The 22,146-nt window shown below is 43.7% G+C and overlaps 1 protein-coding gene across 8 annotated transcripts in view; it reads left to right on the plus strand.

Moving 5' to 3' along the window:
- Positions 1-22,146, plus strand: part of SMYD3 (SET and MYND domain containing 3) — a 796,483-nt gene that overhangs the window by 476,686 nt on the left and 297,651 nt on the right. The gene's annotated exons all lie outside the window — the stretch shown is intronic.

Below are 22,146 nucleotides of genomic sequence, written 5' to 3' on the forward strand. Positions count from 1 at the left end.
TGCGCCAGATAGTGGCTGGTCCCAGTGCCGGCGGTTCTGATTGCTCCCTGACATGCAAGGCCCCGTCTTCACCCCTCACCCACATACTTCCTCCTCTGTCCTCACATACTCCAGGCTGCCTTGAGTTGGCTCCTCGTCCCTGGGTGCTATTGGGTGCTCTGCAGCCAGGGCTGGGAACCAGGAAATGTGAGCTGCAGGCCTTGCCCTTGCCATGCCATTAGCATAGTTGAGCGACCTGAAAGGAGGCCCTGGTTGCACAGCACACCATACACCAGCCCACATCTCAGTTTTTCTCAGGGAAGATAATCCCTGTCACTGGTGATTCCCAGCTAAGACCAAATGGGATCATGGGAGATGAAAGTGCATTGCTAATCAAAGTATTAGCTGTTAACATCCATCAAAAGCTTCTTGAGAAGAGAGAGAACCTTCTGTGTCTTACAGCACAGAGTGCACTCAGAGTGGAAACTCAGGAAATTCCAGCCAAAACAAAGATGCCCACACTTTGGTTTTCACAGTGAGGCCAGTTCTCCAGGGACTTGTCCCCAGTGACATTGCCAGTTACCTTTGATTAACGCCCAGGTGGCTCGGTTGCTCTGAGAGGTCTTGTCACACAAATCAGTTTCCTTCTCTTGCTGTTCCTCACATTGCTCCTTTTAAAGGGAACTTCCCTCTATTTGGCATCATTAAGCACATTCATTAAGTGTCTCGTGGTGTAGGGCCAGTACATCATGCCTTTTTTTTTTAAGATTTTATTTATTTATTAATGAGAGAGAGAGAGAGCGGCAGAGACACAGGCAGAGGGAGAAGCAGGCTCCATGCAAGGAGCCCGACGTGGGACTCGATCTCGAGTCCCCAGGATCAGGCCCTGGGCTGAAGGCGGTGCTAAACTGCTGAGCCACTGGGGCTGTCCTACGTTATACCTTTGATGAAAGTCCAGGCCCCGAAGTGGGTTTGGAGGCCCTGAGACAGCCAGAGCTGACCGCGATGCACCCGCGGAAAATCACTCCCATCTGCACATCCCCTCAAAACAGACGCCGTGGCATTTTGCACCAGCTGATGTCGTCTTGGTGCCAATTCATAAATCAGAACCTTTCTGGAATGTAGGTCACATTAATGCTTCGGATTGTGGGACCAACTCCTTCATCCAAAGCATAGAGACATCTTGCTACACGAAAGGAAGGAGCTCGAGGAAGGTTAAGCCTGGGGCTGATAAATTGCTCTTTCCTCTCCCCTATGCCTCCTGCCCACAGACTTTGAGCTTTTTGTGTCTGTAGAGGGGTCTCCAGTTTGGAGGGGGACCCTGGAAGGCCAGCCAGCCCTTGTTCTGTGTTGTGTTCTTGATTTGGTTGGGATCTTGAATCCTGGACCCACCTGTATTTGTTGCAGCTGCCCCTACTTTATATTTCATACTTGGAGGTAGAGGTCTTATGTCTTCTGACTGTCCACATTTGTCAGATATCTACGAACTCCTCCCACGTCTGGAACTCTTCTAGCCTCAGGGACTGCATCAGGTAACTAGACAAAAGCCCAACCCTCATGGGTTTATCTGTTTCATCCTCAAGTGGTTAGCTCACAGTGTTGAAAGTATCACACATATCATGGATTGTATTCTGTGCAAACACGTTAACTTTGCATACAGAAAAGGCCCACTCATCACAATGTACTGCACGTCTAATACTAGCCAACTAGCTGGCAGGTGTATGCTATTGATCGCAAGAGTCTGGGGGAGTTGGGAGCTGCTCTGGACATTTTGTCACCAGTCAGCCAACAGGCTTTCATTGAGCATCCTCTACCTGCCCAGCGGTATAGACAGAATCATTTTACCACGTGTCTGCCAATGCTGTTTTCATTAGAGCACCATGACATGTGTTTTAGTCAGAGGAGATGGTTTATATGTATTTGTAAAGGGGCTCCTGGGTGGCTCAGTGATTGAGCATCTGCCTTTGGCTCAGGTTGTGATCCCAGGACGCTGGGAGTCCTGCATTGGGCTCCCCTCAGGGAGCCTGCTTCTCCCTCCTCCTGTGTCTCTGCCTCTCTCTCTGTGTCTCTCATGAATAAATAAATAAAATCTTTAAGAAATAAAAAATAAAATATTTTGTATGAAGTTGTCCAATTTGTGGCAGATTCTTCTTTCACCTGGGTGGTGGAAAAGCTCACTTCCCTCTCGAATGTCTGGGGTCATCCCCAGAGCTGAGCTGTTGTGGCTCAGGTCTCTCAACCCTCCTTCTCTGCAGGCCGGGCTGCTCTCAGATACTCCCTCGCCACACATGGTGCTTGGGAGTCTGTGAGGGTGTGCATGGCTCTGTCGGCCCATCTCCTCCTCCAGGGGACGCTGTGCTGCCGGGGCCCAGGCCCCTACTCACCTAGACTCTCAGGCCTCCCTGATCCCTCCGCTGCCTCCCCGGAGGCGCTGAGCAAGGGTGACCCATGGGAAGAATACAGATTCATGTCTCAAAATATCACCCAGCCCCCCCCCCCCCTTCTTCGTACTATCTGTAAAGACTTATCAAACATTGTGACATAAATTATCCTTTGGATCCTGTGTGTTGCTGCTCTCTTCTTTATTAAGTGCACAGACCGGCTTAGGTGCAATCCCTGCCATAGGAGCAACAGTCATGGGGACAGGACACGAACTGGTGGCATATTGGGGGTCTGTACCTCATCTTAAACCCCTCACCATGGTGTCTCTGCTGCATAGTGCCCCTTGGGTGGTCCTGCTGTTTGTGAAGTCCCCTCTGATAGCTGCTATCAACAAGCAGGACAGTTTGTTTCCTAAGTGGGCATTAGAAGCATCCGGGTAAATCATGTGCTTTGTTCTATTTATTTATTGGTAGTTTTAAAATTTCTTTTTGGGGGCACCTGGGTGGCTCAGCAGTTTAGGGTCTAGCCAGCCAGGGCATGATACCAGGGTCCTGGGATCAAGTCCTGCATCAGGCTCCCCACAGGGAACCTGCTTCTCTCTCCACTGATGTCTCTGCCTCTCTCTGTGTGTCTCTTATGAATAAGTAAATAAAATTAAAAAAAAATCTCATGAAGTAAATAAAATCTTTTTAAAGTCTCATAAATAAGTAAATAAAACCTTTAAAAATTCTTTCTTGAAGATTAGCTTTTTCCCTGTATCCTTTTCACAATCTTTTTTTTTTTTTTTAATTTCTGTATCTTTTACATTCTATCACTTCATACCACCTGGTTTGTGATCAGGCCTGTGGATAAGAGGTGGTGATCAGTGAATTAAAACAACATGTGTTTTAGAATAAGGCCATAATACCCCTTTTTATGACTGGGGTCTTTCCTGTTTTTGAAATGAGGCCAGAAATGCCTCAGGAAGTATAACTCCTGCCCCAGACTGGAGGAGAGAGGACTGTGGCAGGGAGGGAGCCGCCAAAGCCCTAGCCTGTGAGCTCCTGGAGTCAGGATACACCTTAACAAAGTTAAGAGGACAAAGTTCCAGGGGACAAGGACAGGGAAAGGATGTTAATCCCAAGGGCTTACCTTGAGCCAGAGTGACCTTCCCAGCTCCCCTCTCATCAGCCAGCATGCCCAAAACAGTAGTTTAATAAGAAACCCCAAGTGCCAGGTGGCCACCCATCCTGCTCCTTTACCTCAGAGCCCCAGCTCCCTGTCAGCTGACTCTGCTGCCTTCGATCTATTGCACCAATCTCTGACTCTCAAAACATCTAGGGAGGGTGTAAATAATGATAATCACAGAGTAGTCCCAAAAGTATAGGCTACAAAGCACTTAATAGTGTGGGCAGATTTTCCCTGGGTTTAGGATCGGATTGCAATTTCCAGTTTAAAATTGCTACTTATGTGACTTGGAGATAGAAGCATAAAGGAAGCTATTCTAACATCTTCTGTTTTTGAGGGGAAGAAGCAGCCAGGAGTTGAGAGAAAGGTGATGGACCAACCAGAACGGACAAACCCTTTTGGATTCCTTTCTATGCTTTAGAAGTAAAAGAGATTTTCAGGGCACTTGCTGGCTCAGTCCATAGAGTGTGTGACTCTTGATCTCAGGGTTGTGAGTTCAAGCCCCACGTTGGATGTGGAGCCTACTTAAATAAATAAATAAAAATACTAAGCAGCTACATTGATTAGATGTATGGGATTTTTCATTTTGAGTGAGTCTCTGGATGGAATAGCAGATAATGAGTTTAATGTTTGTTTTTTTAATTGCGGTAAAATACACCTGGCATAGAATTTACCACTTTAACAATTTTCTATAAGACTTTATTTATTCATTATTTGAAAGAGAGAGACAGTAAGCAGGGGAGGAGCAGAGGGGGAGAGAGAAGCAGGCCCTGCACGGAATGCAGAGCCCGACATGGGGCTCCATCTCCCAACACCCAGATCATGACCTGAGCCGAAATCAAGACTTGGATGCTTAACCGACTAAGCCACCCAGGTGCCCCTTATTTTAACAATTTTTAAGCCTCCAATTCAGTGGTATTAAGCACATCAAGAATATTGCACAACCATCACTACCACTCATCTCCAGAACTTTTTCACCTTACCACACTGTACCCTGTACCCACTAACAGTAACCCCCTGGCCATCACTTCCATGGCTCTACTTCTTGTCTTTATGAATCTCATTGTTGTAGGTCTCTTGTATAGATAGTATTATACTCTTTTTGAGCCAAAATTTTAAATGTGGTTTTCCTTTCAAATTTTAGTATTGCTCATGCTCTTACAAATAGTTGATTTACTTGCATTACTTCCATACCCATGGCTTTGTACAGGGATTCAAGTGCTAAATGACCTGGATCCCGACTGCCTGTTCTAAGTGATGCAGCTTTGGGCAAAAGCATGAACCTCTCTGTGCTTCAGTCTCCTCTGCTGTCACCTGGGGGTGACAAACGTCCTCACCTCCTAGGATTGTAGTGAGGAGGAAATGAGGTGGTAAGAGTGTGATGCTTTACAGTGTCTGGCATGTGGCAAGCACTCACAAGTTTAAGTAGCAGGAGCATCAGTATGACCACCAGTGTTATTTAATAAGCAGGACCATTCTCATCCTATAGTTGTGGGACCTAAGGCCTTGATAGCTCATACAGACTAAAGAGTCACAGATCCATGACTACTCCAGACCTCATGAGCATTAATTCCACTTAGCTTCCCTTGTTGAGATGTTGTGGAAGAACATGGTATTATAGCCAGCCTCCACCATGGCCTCCGGGTACTCAACATTTGTGGATATCCTCTCCCATCTTCAGCCAGAGTTGATCTGTGTGACCAATAGAATATGGCAGAAATGATGGTTTGCCATTTCTGAGATTAGATTATAAAGGACATTGGCTTCTGTTTTGGTCATTTTCTTTCTTTCCTGGGTCACTCACTTGGAGGGAAGCTGCCTGCCTTCTTGTGGTGGCCCTATGGAGAAGCTCACATGATGGATCACTGAAGCCTCTGGTAAATAGCCAGGGAGAAACTGAGGTGTGCCAACAGCCCCATGAGTGAGCCTGGGAATGCCTCCTCCAACGTTTGTCCATTCTTAAATTAACTATATTCCCTGCTAACCGCTTTACTGCAACCAATGTTTCACTGAAACATTCTGAGCCAGTGGCTAAGCCACTTCCAGACTCCTGAGCCCCCAAAACTGTGTGAAAGAATGTTTGTTGCTTTAAGCAACAACAAATGTGTTGTGTAGCAATAGGTGATAAATACAGATGGCTTAGCTCTTAATCCATATATCTGTCTTTAATAATACAACATTATTTTCTATTTTAGGATTGATGAACTAAGATGCAAAGAATTTATTTCTGAACTTGCCTTTGCTTACATAGATTGTTAGCATCTTGAAGGTAGATCCTTCTCAGGACTTGGGGCTCTGTTAATCATGTTTTGAATTAATGAATAAATTCATTTTATTTAAAGAAAAGAAAATAAGGCATTTTAGTTAAAGGAAGGTATCCATCTTTTCAGCACTGTTGTGTGAATATGAGAGGGATGTTTGGTATTCACATTTGAGTTGTTATCTGAATTTTCTTCTTTGGATCCTTGATAAATTTAAGTAGTATTTTCTTTTTCTTACCCTGACCTCAACTTATGACCATGGCTTATTATCATGTTTCATGTTTGATAAACTTACCAATTTCTTTGAAGGCTCACTCAGTTTGGAAAGGGGGCTGCTATGGATACCAAAGAGCTAGCAGTCACCTGTATGGGAAAGTTAGTATATTAGTGTTCTATTACTGTCATCACAAAGTATCACACACTTAGTGGCTCTAAGAACATTATTATCTTACGGTTCTGTAGGTCACAAGTTCAACCCAAGTCTCACTGGGTTATAAAAATAAGGTATTGACATGGTTGCATATCTTTTTGGAAGCTTGAGGGGGAGAATCGCTTCCGGCTTCTAAAGGGTGCCCTCCTTCCTTGGTTTATGGCCCCATTCCTCCAGACCAAGATGATCCATATTAGTGAGGACTTTGAATAGCGGGATTATCTCCTAGTTAATGAGAATGTGGATTGACTGTTGAAATGTGAGCAAATCTACTTCAGTTTATGGTGTGTATTTCCTTCCTTTGGAAGAAGGTTTCATGTGAAACCATGACAGATCCAAACATTTCATGTAAGGTCCAGATTTAGGACCAGGGAATCAGAACTAGAGCAGAGTTCCTCTGTCTAGTCACTTTTCTCACTTAAGGGGAAAAAAGTGAAATACAACAAATGAGGGAGAAAAGCCTCCCAACATAGGTAATATAGAATGATGTTAGAACTGAGAGTTGTGGTATATTACAGAAGAGAGGTGATGGTGTCCTTACATTTTTACAGAGATCACTGAAGATATCTTATGGCACGGTATCCACAGGACCTGAGTTTTCCACCTTGATTGTACAAGTTAAGATCTGAGTAGGTTTAATATAGTTGGAAAAGACTCTAAACATCACCAGAAACTGTATCACACCTGAATTGAATTTTGAGGGGAAAAAAAAAAAGACCCACTTGTAATTGGAGATCAGAGATAGAGAATATGTCTCCTTGAATCCTTCAAGGCAGAAGGCAGGACAATCTATGGCAGTATTACTGTCATCTTGTGTATCCAGCTAACCAGGCATCTGGCATTTTTAATGAATTGGTGGAAGTTTACTACTGCATGTCCAGCCCCACATCAGGCACTGGATATACACAATAAGCTAAGATGCTATTTGCTACATGGGGTGCTCACAGCCTACATTTAAGGGGAGGATGAGAAAAATTCACAGTGAAATGAGAGATAAAAGTGGGGGTGCAGGGGAAGATTGATTAACTGCTTCCTCTAAAAAACCTTACAGTAATGGTGGCAATTAAATTAAGCCCTGAAAGATACGGAGTTTTAAGAGGAGAAGGAGGGTAAGTCATTCCAGGCTGAAGAACCCTGTTGCTATAAGTTCTGTGAATCTTAGGACAGGCACTGATAGAAATAGCCTAAGAAGCCACAAAATCTGGGGGCACCTGGGTGGCTCAGTCAGTTGGGCATCTGACTCTTGGTTTTGGTTCAGGTCATGATCTCAGGTTCCAGGGATCAAGCGCCATGTTGGGTTCACACTCAGTAGGCAGTTTGCTTGAGGATTCTCTCTCCTCCTCCCTCTGTCCCTTCCTCCACTTGCACTCACTCTCTCTAAAATAAATAAATAAATCTTAAATAAAAAAAAAAAAGTCACAGAATCTAAGTTAGATATGGCCTAAGTGGTTATGTCTCACCTCTGCCATCTAGGCAGTTCTGCACACGTTAGAATGTTTTCAGTCTCTGTAATAGAAAAATCACCTCAAACTAGTTTAGATTGCAAAATAAAGGGGATTTATTGGTGCACAGATCTCAAAAAATATAGTTAGGTCAGGCTGCAAATACAGTTTGATAAAGGTGTTCGGTAGCAAAATGGTTGCTTAGTGCCGGGTGTTGTGTTGACATCCCACTGTCTGGAAGAGGAACTACTCCCTTCTCCCTCCAACTCTCAAACAAAGGTCTTTGGGTTCATTCTGTTTGACCCAATGTAGAGTTTTTGACTGTTTCCTTTGCTGTGCAGAAGGTTTTTATTCTGATGAAGCCCCAGTAGTTCATTTTTGTTTTTGTTTCGCTTGCCTTTGGATATGTGTCTTGTAAGAAGTTGCTATAGCTGAGGTTGAAGAGGTTGCTGTGTGTTCTCCTCTAGGGTTTTGATGAATTCCTGTCTCACATCTAGGTCTTTCATCCATTTTGAATTTATTTTTGTGTATGGTGTAAGAAAGTGGTTAATGAGAGTTTTTGAAAGGAAGTCATCTTCTGTCATTTTTGATGGAGAAAACTGAGATCAGAGAGGAAATGACTTAACCAAGGCTGCCTGCCTAAGAAATGGCCAAACTGAGATTGGAACCAGCAACCTCTGTTTCCAGAGATTGAGCTCTTTTCCAGTAAAGCTGTAACCATATGTGGAAAGTTCTGGTTGTTAGGGCAGGGGGCTGTGTGTGTCTGTGTTTCTGTGTGTCTGGGTATCTATGGGTAGTTTGGTTTGGTTTGTGTAATGATATGAAGCCACATATGCCTCCTGCTATCTCCTCTGCATTTCTTATAGTTCTGGGGTCTAGAGCAGTGGTTCCCAGACCCAGTAGAACATTGGAGTCCTGTGGGAGACCATTATAAAAATACAATTTTCTGGGCTCTATGCCAAATTCAATTGAATCAGAATCTGATTGTAGGACCTTGGAAATTGTTTTTTTGTTTTGTTTTGTTTTGTTTTGATTTGATTTATTTTGTTGTTTGTTAAGTAGGCTCCACGCCCAGCATGGAGCCCAACGCAGGGCTTGAACTCAAGATCCTGAGATCAAGATCTGAACTGAATTCAAGAGTTGATTACTTAACCGACTAAGCCACCCAGGCATCCTGGAAATTATATGTTTTTATAAAAGGCCCAGAGGTGATTCTGTAGCACAAATGGCTTTGGGAACCCCTACTTTAGAATATAGCCAAACTCTTCTCTGTCCAGAGCTGCGGAATCAGAAGAGTTCAACTCCCTTCCTCATGTCTATAAGACCTGTACCTTGGGCAAGTTTCTTAATAACTCCATGTCTACGTTTCCTCCTTTGTAAAGTGGGAATACCCTAACCCTGACCCTATAGACAGTGAGCTGTCAAGAAGAATAAGTGAAGAATGCTCACGTGGTGCTCTCAGCACAATGCTGGCACCAAGAAAGGACTCTGTGACTATCACTTGTTATTAGTACTTGGTAAACTTCCCTGCTGCCTTCAGTTCATTTTAAGAGTGTGCGTGTTCTATGTCTGTGTCTTTTATCCCTGGGTGATTTCCCTCCACTTTTTAGAAGGTGGTATGCTGGGAGTGTGAACCTCAGTGCAAAACTCTAGACGTCTGACCCCATCAGACGCTGATCATGACTTTGCAAGGCCCGGTGCAAAGATTCTCTGCATGCAAATATTCTCTGGTATTAAATCTTGGAATTTCCCATCTTTGTTAAAGTTCTTTTCTCCTGGGAAATTTATCAGTGATGATTACAGGAACATCTGGATTCTTCAAGATTTTTTGGACATTCTTCAACTTGGTTTCAGGCCTAAGCTGGGTTTGGAGGCATGGATGGATATGAGAGTTGGTTTCATCATGAAAGTGGATTGTTTCCAAGACTGCTGTGATCTGTTTTATCTAGTGCAGATCTGTCAGCATTTTCCTATCCAGCTATAAGTGATGACTAATTTGAAATGGGGTAGGTAGGCTCTCCAGCTTGCTGCACACGTGCAGTGACATTTACAAAGAATGCAATTATGTTCATTTAGTTCTATTTATTTTTGTTTCTTGATCCCCAAACACATGTTTATTTGCTGTGTCCATCTGAACTAGTTTTCTTTGAAATATCTGTAAGGTTGGAATGTCTGCGAGGCTTAGTCAGTTGAACATCCAACTCTTGGTTTTGGTTCAAGTTCCTATCTCATGGGTCATAAGACGGAGCCCCATGACCTCTCAGCAGGAGTCTGCTTGGATGTTCTCCCCCTCTGCCCCTCCTTCACCTTGTGCGCATGCACACACTCCCTCTCTCTCAAATAAATAAGATATAAAATAAAATAAAATATCTGTAAGGCAAGACTCTGACTGTTTCTAAGCCTGATGAAGGCAATTAATATATTCCCTTTGATGAGGGTGCTTCACTGCCAGCTGTGCTGGTGGGTGGGGGTGGGTCACCCTTACACAGAAGAACATGAAATAAAGAACAGAAGAAATGAAGTTTTTGTTCTTTGATGGTGCACAGGGATGGGTTGTTCAGGACAAATAAAGCCTCCTGAAGACCGTGAAAATGCCCAAATGCTACCTGTTTTCAGTCAGCTAATTGATACATTTACTACTGGCCTTAAAATGTCATTTAACTTTGTTTATGGTATCATAATAGTGTAAAAGCAGTGAGGCTCACTAAGGAACTGTGTAAGTAGTCTGTAAAACTTGGCTCAGCGGCAACAAAAACAGTGGAGCTTTATACAGTGCACGTGAATTTCGAGGTGGCTGCCATTTAAAATATCAGAAAACAAACTCAGGTACTTAGAGAAAATGGAAATACCAGCTTCTCTTAACTCCCCTCATTCTTCTAATGACTAGAGGGAAAAACCTGTTATAATCAGAAATTTTCTTCAAAAAAAATTTTTAAGGTTTTATTTATATTTAATTGAGAGAGAGAGAGAGCATGTGTGCACACATGTGCATGTGTGCAGGGGAAAGGGTATGGGGAGAGAAAGAAGCAGACTCCCTGTTGAGCAGGGAGCCCGACGTGGGACTCCATCCCAGGACCCTGAGATCAAGACCTGAGCTGAAATCAGAGGCTTCACCGACTAAACCACCCAAGCGCCCCTCTTCAAAAAAATTTCAACAGACTCCTAAGCATCCCAGAATCTAATGTCAGTGTCTCCTCTGCTCTCTGGAAGAAGAGATGTGAACAAGGGATTTAACATGTTCTAAATGAAGTGAAATAAATATATGACATAGGCTGTCTGAAATTTAGCATTTCGGGTGATCTTGAAATGTTTGTGTTCCCTTGTTCAGAGACACCGATAATGTTATTTAAAAATTACTTTTAGGGGCGCCTAGGTGGTGACTCAGTCGGTTAAGCATCTGCCCCATATTGGTCTCCCTGCTCAGCGGGGAATCTGCCTCTCCCTCTCCCTCTGCTGCTCCCTCTGCCGGTGTGCTCTCTCTCTCTCTCTCTCTAATAAATAAAATCTTTAAAAAAATAAACAAACTCTGGATTTGGGCCCCAGTGGTTTTAAGAAGAAGCCTCCAGGTGATTGTGATGCTCACTCAGGTTTTCCAGGTCCTGTCTTAGAGGGGGATAAGCAGTGGGATCCAGAACCCAGGTGGTTCACTCATGTTGTACAGGAAAGGAAGGCAGGGCATAGGCGCAACTAGATTCCTAGTGAGTTTTTGTGAAGCTGGTGGAGTTTGCTCCTGATTACACACTTTTTCTTTTAGAAACAGGAAGCAGCTTTGTCTATGAAAGATGCAGGAGTAAGAGTAGGGTTGATTGAGTCCATTCAAATGCAAACACATTTAGGTTTTGGAAATATTCCCTTCCAGTTGAGCTAGAAAGTGATAGTTTTAAGCTGAAATATATACCTTATTCTTTCTCTCCTTTTATTCTTTACTTCTTCTGGCCCTTCTCACTGGTAGCAAGATATTTTCCTCACTGGTTTCTGATCCCTTAGAACCAACACTAGCCCATCACACTACATATTTGGAGAATCGGTCTTTAGATGTTTGGGGCTTTCTGTTTTTTTGGGTTTCAGTGGGGCCCCTATGTCATTTCCTTAATCATTGGAAACTTTTGGGATATGGCTGAGATCACGTTATTGAGACCCAGAGCAAAGAAGAAAATTAAAGCAGGGATCCATCATACCAATAGGAGAGGCTTACAGATGGTAGATTTTATTAACACTCTCACACAGGAGGTTTGAAACAAACAAGGGAAGAGCCACACTCCTAGTGGAAGAAGAAAAGTGAAACCATGTAAAAATCTGCTGTGGGCATCTGGTCAGGGGCCCCATGGGCCCATATATGCTGGACTTTTGATCTCCTCGGATGTGTTTCTTAGCTGGTCATGAAAAGATTGTCATTTCCTTGCAGGATGTCAGTGTTGTGAAGGACTTTGATAGGGAAGCAGCATTCTGGCCTGTGTGGTTCTCCCTGAAAAGCCATGAATCTGCTGTAATTTGCCATTAACTTTCTTTCCCTATTTTATTTCCTTTTGATGAAAATGCATTTAAATTAATTCTAGTAGAGGCACCCAGTCACTCCTTAAGGGTGAAAGAATCTGAAAAGTTACAACTGGAAACAATATCTAGAAGGCAGTGGCAAAGACAAGGGGAAGAAGAGTGGACACTGTGTCTCTTAGACCTTCAGTATCTGGTGTTCTCAGCAGGTAGCAGGGGAATTAGGTCAAGTTGGGGCCTCATCTACCCTCTGCAGAGCCCCAGGGCCTTCAGGAGTCTTTTAGGAAATGCTGGACCACTTGTCTTACGGTGTGACTACAAAAGAAATAGGGAAATCCTCTAACTGGAATATAACACTCTTCAAAGCAGGTTGAATGAGTCAATCCTTGTGTGATTTTTTTGTTGTTGTTGTTCATCCTATGGAATAAATAAAGTCTCTGAATGTTGTAGAAACAGTTTATATGGACTGTGCACATTTTCCCATAGTGCCTGGATTTTTTTGTTGTGGAAGATATGAATTCAATAAGTGGGTTTAAAGGGAATTAATTAAAGAAAACTTGTTATATTGGGATTTCTTTGATATAGTATTTAACTTACAAATAACCCTTTCACTGTTAAATGAGGTCAGCCTTCAAACTGACATTTTGATTTTTTTTTTCACATTTCATCAGAAACGGAGGCAATAAATGCCGATTTTATTTAAATTCTAATGTGATCTTATAACTGTAACTAAAACCCTCACCGCCTTTTAAAGATAGATGATTGTTCAGTATTACCCAAACATGCCTGGATTATGTAAGAGAGTCACATCTCTACAAACCTCCCGAAAAGAAGGTACCACAGTGCTCAGGGTCCCAGGGACCATGGATGTACCCACAGCTGGACCTGAGGGAAGCTAGAGAGAGTCTCCTGCCCAAGCCTGCCTCAAAGACATGTCTATGGAGCAGTAGTTCTTTGAGTGAGCAGGAAAAAGAGAGAAAAATAATACCGAATTCTTTCTTTATACAACACGTTCCATGTGATCATTTTCCAAGTTAAGGACCCTTTCGTACTTTAAACCTAACCATAGACAATTTTATTGGAGCCAGAACACACACATGCTTTTAATATTAAGACGAAAGGATCATTCTCAGAAATGTCTGGCTTTTTTGTTTCTTTCTCTGCTTTTGTTATGGCAGGATAGATTGGGCTTTTTCTTTCCAATCTGAGGGTCTTCTTTTTTTCCTCAGTACCTTGAGCATTTGTGTTTATAAATGTTTGGCTTCTAACAGCTGTTTGGGGTTCCTCTGTGTAAGGGAATCCTTAAATTTGAACTGCTTTGCAAGTGTTTATTTCCTTCAAGCGTTCCTAATGTACATGTGTATATACAGAAAAAGGATTTTGAAAGGTTCTTCTTAGGTTTAATCTATCCTGACAGCTCAGTATTATTGAATTCTTGTAATGATTACATCCCACTTGTTTGTCTAAGTCGATGCTCGTGGAGGACTCCTAGGTAGTTGGTTAACCAAGAGACATCCAGTGGCAGCATCATGATCCTTGTGGTCTGACAGCAATCCAGTGGGCAGCCTCCATATCACGCAGTCTGGACTGGGATTTTGTTTTCCATACTCTACGGCATCTCTCCAGGCAGCATCATGCAGCCATAGATACTAAGTACATTTCTCAGCATTTGCTGGTTATTGCAAAACTACTGACTGCTGCATTTGTCATGTGTTTGGTATTATTTTCTCTGCCTTGGGTTTAATAGGTTTTCTCAGACTCCTCAGTGAGGATGTATCACCCTGATTTGCTCTACCTGTCATGTGTGTATGATAAGCAGAAAGGAAACAGGCAAACCCAGGTCCAAACCCTGAACTTAGAATGAAGCATTTAATTCTTGGTTCCATTCCAGCCTGCTGGGACAATGTAGCCACAGCCCACCATCCAGCTGTGCGTAACCTTTCAGTGGGTACTATGGATGATTCAAAATTTGGATCTTACCCTCAGGAAGTTCAGAGGCACAGGAGTCAAACAGATGATAAAAGTTCTGCCTTCCTTCCTCAGTTATGTCTGACTACGTATCACATTTATGCAAGGAAGGTGAGAATGGCCAAGAGCCAAGCCCTGCTCTAGATGAGTTTGCAATAAAGCAAATAGATAATAACGCACAGTAAAATGCAGTCAAGTAATGTCACATTGCTTGGATTGTGGAGTCCATCTTCCTCCGTATAGTTCACATGGCTTCCCAGCATGCCACGTACCCATCTGTGAGGCGAGGTATAGTATCGTTCCCACTTCCAGACGAGGAGACAGACCCAGGAGCCCAAACCTCGCAGCTAATAGGGAGCAGGACTAGCATATGAGCCTAGGCAGTCTGGCTGTAGAACCCATGCTTCTAACCTCCAGGTTCTAGAAGATAATTCTGCTCTTTATAAGTATGTATTTGAAGGTGTAACCTCCAGGAGATTGCTTTTTTTTTTTTTTTTTTACACAAAACCAAACCAAAAACAAACAAAAAAAACCCAGTTTTGTTAAGCATTTTTGTTTTCCTACACAAATGCTTCTTACCTCTTGGATACTCGAAGCAGCCCGGCCACCGGGACCTGGGTCCAGCCCACAGTTGTGTTTTTTGGCCAACACAGGATTTTTTAGACATCTGAATTTGGACACTGTGTTTGTTTCTGAGGGATGCCATAACTAAGTACCACAAACTGGGTGACTTAAGAACAACAGAAATTTTTCAGAATGTCAGCAGAGTTATCCCCGTGTAAGGGTTTGGAGAGCATCTGCTCCATTGCCCTCTCTCCATACTGGTGACATCTTGCCATCCTCACCATCTCTTATCTCCTAGAGGTGTCACTCCAGTCTCTGCGAGTCCTCTGTCTCTCTACATGTCCTTCTCACAAGGATCACCACTCACACTGGCGTGGGGGCCCCTGCTCCAGCAGGACCTCATCTTAACCAATCACACCCACAGTGACACTACTGCCAGAGCACATTCCCAGATACAGGGGCTGGCACTTCAACATATCTTTTTTCAACAGACACCTTTAGACAGGGTAGAGTTCCCTGTTCACCCTGTCCTCTCCCATTATTTGACCCTGGAACACATCCATGAGTCTCTGTGGTTGCTGGTCCCCTTGGGCACTTGAGTTGACTGCCCCTGCCTTCCAGACGTTTCTGCCTGGTAGTGTGGTGGTGGTGAGAGGGAAGGGTTGAATGAGAGATTTCCAGGCATCTGACTTGCTTCAGCATGAAGCTGAGTTTATTCTCTCCACTAAAGACCATTTCTGCCCACATACTTAGAAGGTGCCTACCTCCCATGAGAGGGTAGATATTGGAGGGTAGGCTGTACTGCCCTGAAATTTTAGTTCCTTTCCCAAATGTTTCCTGGGAAAGGAGTTCTTTATTAGTGTGGGGAAAGACTCTTCAGCCCTGGGCACATGTGGGTTAGTAGGAGTTGGAACAAACACTAGGATGGAGCAGATACTGGGAACCTGAAGAAGCGTGGCAGGGGGTAGCACTGGCCTATTGACCCCTCACAGAGGCTCGGGCTGACCAGGATGTTTACTGGCTGCATTGCACCATTTAGGATAGATAGTAAGAAAGCTTTGGGGATAGTTCTCTCTACCCACCCCACACTCCACTTAACTTTTCCCAATAAAGATGATTCCTACTCACTCACAGGGTAGAAAGCCATTCTGTAAAATGACTCTTGAATTTTGGAAACCCAGAATACCTGCAGGACCAAATTAATTTTGTAAGTGACTAAAATGATAAATGATAACTGTTGTACTTATTTATTTTTTACAGGAACACTTAGTTGACTTTCAGTTTATTGCGACTCCGGCTAATTTCTACTAACCTTTAAATGCTAGCGTCCATTAGGCAAACTTTTTGAGTCCCTGCCATTATGTGGGATACCATGAGAGACACGAAGATGGATGAAACATGATTCTTGCCCTCCAGGAGCTTATAAATCAGGGCTGAAAGTATGCATATGAACATGAATGATAGAACAAGGAAGGGGCAAAGGAACACATAAAGATACCAATTTTCTCGGATGTTCAGACTTAGAGGAGTTTACCACATTATTCATTGAGCCGGGGTTTAATGGGCTCCTCCAATGAGCCAGGCCCACTGCTGTATATTAGGTATATATAGTGTGGTAACGAGGAACATGGACTCTGGGGCATGACTTCCTGGGCTTATACTTGGCTCTGCTTCTCACTAGTTGTGTGACCCAAAGGACATGTTTGACTTCTCTTTGTCTTGGATTTCTTCATCTGTAAAATGAGGATGATGTTAGGGTAAAAGAGAGCACATGCTGTAAAAGTAGCATGACTTCTGGGGCACCTGGATGGCTGAGTCAGTAAAGCATCTGACTTGATTTTGGCTCAGGTCATGACCTCAGGGTTGTGAGATTGAGCCCTGTGTCGGGCTCCATGCTGGGTGTGGAGCCTGCTTAAGAGTCTCTCTCTCTCTCCCTCTGCCTCTCCTCACACTTGCTCATGCACACATGCTCACTTGCTGTCTCAAAAACAGTAAAAGTAGTATGACTCTTGGCTTCTTAGGGCTTACCTTCAGAGACATTAATAATAAATCAAAAAGAAATGAAGAGCTAGTACAAATTGGGGCAGGTGGAGAGCAAATGAATGTCAGTATTACCTCTCAATAGAGAGAATATTAAAGAAGGAACTACTTTAGATTTTGTGACTAGGGATAGACTCCCAGAAAGGTGGTGTTTAAGCTGTGTGAGGGAGTGAGCGTGGAGAAGGGGACGGAGAACAGGAAGTGAGCAGTGGGTAGCAGGCAGGGCTGGATCAAGCAGAGCCTCAGAGGCCATTTGGAAAAGTTTGTATTTTATTCCAAAGCAGTGGAAGGCCATTGAAAGGTTTGAAACATGAACATGACCATGAACATCTAATCCCTGTTTTAAAAAGATCATTTTGATACTATGTAGAGAATGGATCCAAGGGGTCAAGAGTATAGGCTGAGCAGGAGGCAGTTACAGGAGTACAGGAGATGGACTGGCTTTCACCAGGAGGTTGACATGGGAGATGAAAAGAAGTGAGCAGATTCTGGACACTTTCTGGAGGCAGAATTGTCTGGACTCTGATGAACTAGATGTGGTGAGTGAGGAAGAGAGAGAAGAAGGAAGGTTTTAAAATGTCTCTCAGGCTTCTGATCTGAGCATTTGAGTTGATGAGATGGGAAGGAGGGAGAGAAAAAGAACAGGTTTGGGGGCAGGACTGAGTCATGTGAAGTTTAAGACATGTCACTGGAAGAGACTTATGCTCACTGAAATACAGTTTTAGAGAAAATGAATGTCATGCTAGGGCACTTCCGAGACATGGCTTCGAGAGATGTGGGTGACGAGGAGGAGGAGTGGGGACGTGTGCCTAGCCAAGTGGCCCCTTTAGCAAGAGTCGCCACCTGGGGGTCAGGGGCACAGCGTCCATAGGCAGCATGACTGCGCATATTTAAATCGAGAAGCACAGGTATTTGTAATGATGATTTTGTGAAGATGCCAAAGCCTGTTTTACAGAGTGACTGTCCAGTGAGAACGTATTCTGAAATTGAATTAATTTGACACCCGGGAAATTCTTTTTTTTCTTTTTTCTTTTTTTTTTTTTTTAAAGATCCATACCAAAGATTTTATTTATTTATTTATTTTTTATTTTTATTTTTTATTTTTTGATAGTCACACAGAGAGAGAGAGAGAGAGAGAGAGGCAGAGACACAACACAGGCAGAGGGAGAAGCAGGCTCCATGCACCAGGAGCCCGACGTGGGATTTGATCCCGGGTCTCCAGGATCCCGCCCTGGGCCAAAGGCAGGCGCCAAACCGCTGCGCCACCCAGGGATCCCGACACCCAGGAAATTCTATAGTATTTTAAAATTTATGTTTCTAGGCACCTAACTGCAGAATGTTTGGGTAACAAATAGGTCTGTAGCCAGCTCTGTGAGCCAAAAAAAGGATGGTTACCTGTAGAGTTCCTTGTGCAGATCACAGGATGTTATCGAGGGAAATATTTCTTAGCCATCGCTGGCTGGGACAGTCGTCCTTGCATTGGGATGGTCCCACGTTCCTTGGACAGTGTCCATTTCCATGCGCAGCTGATGGGCAGGATGTGGCTTTTATTGAGAACATAAATACAATTCTTTAGTACTTTTGTTCTCTCTCTTGCCCTGACAAAGAAGGTAGCTGTTGCCCCTCATCCTTTCCCCCTTCCAGATGTACCCAATAAGTTACTTATTCTCACCTCACTTTATTTGGTTAAAAGTCTTATGGAAGCAAGAGGGATAAGCTAATGTCTGCACTTCCATCATTTAGCAGACATGCAGGACTTCGCTTGTGTTTAATAAATATTTGCAGACCGGCCTAATACCCTGTGCCGAAGATGCCCTGGGGTACGCGGCCTCCTGAAATTCTTTCCACTGCTGTGTCTGTAAACGTTCTGCTCTAACCTCAGAAACAGGATTAGCATCCCAGCGAAAGCAGCAAAGAGTATGGCTATTTTGTCAAAGTGCTGTACACTTTGAAGATACTTGGAAGGTGTTTTCTGTAGGGTTGCCTCCCCCTAGGCACCTGCCTTTCCTGACTTTCCCGACTTTCCCCTTCTGTAGCCGAGACAGTAGTGGGGTCTGTGGCCCTGGAGCCCCTCGGCCTGTGTGGGCAGCGGGGTGCTCTTCACAAGCCCAGTGTCTCTGGGCTCTGGCCCAGAAGCAGCCCCGAAAGCTCCCACTCCTATTCCCCTGGAGAGACCTTAGTCTCATGGCCAAGCCTGATCCTGGGGGGAAGCAGCCCGGAAACAGTTCCTTCTTGAGCAGGGAAGACCAAGTGTTGGTGAGCAACTAGCCATCTCCAGCACTTCCCATGGTATAGACATTATCCTGCACACTTTGCAGATGAGGGAATTGAATTTGGAGAGGTTCATTGACTTGACTTGCCCAAGATCACCAGGTTTTAGGTGGGAAGGCACAGATTCTACTCTGTTGTGTCCGATCCCAAAAACTCTTCACCACATCGCCATGGAATGCTTTGTCGTTATCATAGAACACCGAATTTATGGTGGCACTGCATGTGTGTTAACTCGCTTGTGGCTTCAGAAGCACATCCCCAACCACCAGACTTAACCTAGCCAGCTGCAGTGCTTCATGACTGAGTACCAGGATCAAAATGTGGTGTAACCCTAAGGAATCAGAATCTGATGTCCTTGACCTCTGCTTTCAGGGTATAGAGGTGAAGACAAGAAGACAATCTGGTTATCAGAGTCTTATTAAAACATTCTAGGGACAACCTGGTCAGAGGACATTCAGATCACTGCCCCCTGCTAACCTGGTACAGTTACAGCGGAGCGTGGGTCAGAGGCATTGCAAGGCCGGTGGTCATCACGGAGAAGGCACATCAGTGGTATCTCGCCTGCACTTAGCAAGGCAGCAGAGTGTTCAGTGCAGACTTGCCTTCAGCGGGGCTTTGGGGTCTGCATACCTTTTGGTCGCTTGCCAGCCATATAACCTCGGACAAGTTTCTCAATCTCCCCAAGCCTGAGATTTCTCATCCATAAAGTAGGGTTCATTAAACTCACTTCAGAGCATTGCTTTAAGTATTAGTGATCCGCTGAGCCAAGGGCCTGCCACAAAGTAGCATCACGTTCTCCCTCAGGAAGAATAATACAGACTCATCAGATTAGAGTGTATGTTCTGTTAATAGACTGTGTAAACTCAAATTATACAATAGCTAGTTTGGGTGCAACTAGGTATTCAAACGAAACATTGACATTTTTATATGTTGTTTTAATAGTCCTTATGATAAATGTCAACAAAGTATACTTTTTAGAGACACTTGGTTTTTACACATACTTTGAGAGGTAATAAAATCTCTCGTTAATACTAATAACATTCTAATGGGGTGAAAAATTAGCAGTGTAACAAAAATAAGTCACCTTGCTCTTTTCCTAATGTAATCTGAATTTTCAAACAACAGAGAGGAATGCTGTTGGTATTTAATCAGGGATTTGCATGTGCCTTTGATAGATACCATTTATCTCAAACAGAGGAGGTCATACTCTTGGCTTTTTCCCTCTCACCAGTTGGTTGGGATTTCCTCAGAACCCCTTGCCCTTTGCAGAGTTTGTGTGCTCTTAAGTAAATGAACAGAGTATATACTTTTGACTTGGTTTACAGCAGGGATGGCAAATCCAGCACAGAAAACAGGGCCAGGCAGATACTGTGGCTCGGCGGCTCTGCTGATTTGGATAGAGAACTTTTCGCTCAGTGTTTTCTTGGCCTGCAGTAGAGAGAGGTGGGGGCTGAGGCCTGGGGACCCCATGTACTGTCAACTCTGGCAGAACCATCTTCGCCGCTACTGTTGGAAGAAGTGGTTGCAGTGTGTTTCATTGCTAAGGATGGTTCTGTTACCCCTGGCTATCTTGTATTATTCTGTTCTGTGCCGTCCCCTGAAGAGTCGTTAATTAATTATTATGACTAATGCTCACAGTGACCCTATGCTAATTTTAATTCATCCAAGACTCTCAATTTCTTAAAGAGAAAATCTAGCAGTTATTTTTATTATATTTTGCCCCCTATTCTGACTTAACAAAGAGAATTCACAAGTACTTTTTTTTTTTTTTTTTTTTTTGAGGAGAAAGATCAGTTTAAGTAGTACTGCCAAGGTAGCATGTTATTAACTGGGGAAACCATCGTCATGACACACTTTAGAGGTTATTCTCACAGAACACAGCAGCAATCACTGAAGTCTGAAAGTCTGCCAGTTTTATGGTGCAGAATATTACCAGCCTCTCTTTGATCAGGAACAGGAAGAGGCGACGTTTCCTCAACGGTCCGTGGAGACATCTTCTAGCACATGGAAAGACACGGACCTGAGAAGGTCATATTTGACAACATGGGAAGGACGTGGGCAACACAGAGTTATTAATCAGGATATGTGAAATGTGTGTTTCTTGTCTACCATCTACCTTTGTGATGTGGGTATTGTTCTATCTGTCTTACAGTATAGACAACTATAACTCCATTTCCGAAAGGTTGGTTAACTTGAACAAGGCCATGAGATTAAAATATGTCAGAGCCAGAATGTAAACCCACAAGGACCAGACTTCAAAGTCCATACCTCATGCTTTGCCTCACAGGGCTTTCAAACACACATATTGGTAACAAAATTACTTGGCCTTGACCTTCTTTCACCCTCTGCTTTGGAGGGTGCCCTTTTTCATTATAATGCAAATTCCGAATCATTTTGTTGACCAGAGAAGTTCTAGCCATTCCTTCTTAAAAAAGGAGTTTGAGTCCTGCAGGACAATGCCATTTCTGTTGTCTGATGAAGGGCATTTCAGACAGAGGACCCAGCATAGGCAAAAGCATGGAAGGGAGGAAGTTGCAGGGTTAGTCAGGAAATGAAGAGTAGTTCAGCAGCCTGTACCTGCGGGGCAGGGTCTAGTCATGACAAGGCTGAAAACCTCCCCAGCTGCTGGTAAGCAGAGGGGTGACATTTTGAAGGGGGAGCAAAGTGCTGAGAGCTGTGTCCTGAGATTGTTCCCATGGCAGTGTAAATCGAAATGGGCTGAGTTAGACTCGAGGGAGAACTGACTATTCTCCATGTAAGCTGTTAGGGAGTTAGTGAAATCTGGATTTCTATTTCTTTGGTTCAGGAACCATTAAGTGTGTCACAGAAATTTCCCAGAGCTATGAACAAACTCTGTATCATACTGATCAAGGATGTGAAGCTTGGGGTGGTTAAGGAACACGCATAAGCCATAAGATGGATGCTCAAAATTGAAATATTCCTCAGAAGTGGTGAGTAAGGAGTGGAAATATGAAAACATGAACTCCTCCCACTCTCCTGTCTGCTGCCTCGCACCAACCATTCCACTGAAACTTGATTTCTCCTATGGCTTTTGGGGTAAAATTAGTCACAAATGGAATTATTCAAAGAATGATGCATTTACTTTGCATTTAATACTCTGCCATTAACCCTCTGTTTTGGTCTTTGATCT

The sequence above is a fragment of the Canis lupus genome, chromosome 6, assembly GCF_048164855.1.
Source record: "Canis lupus baileyi chromosome 6, mCanLup2.hap1, whole genome shotgun sequence".
NCBI lineage: Eukaryota > Metazoa > Chordata > Mammalia > Carnivora > Canidae > Canis > Canis lupus.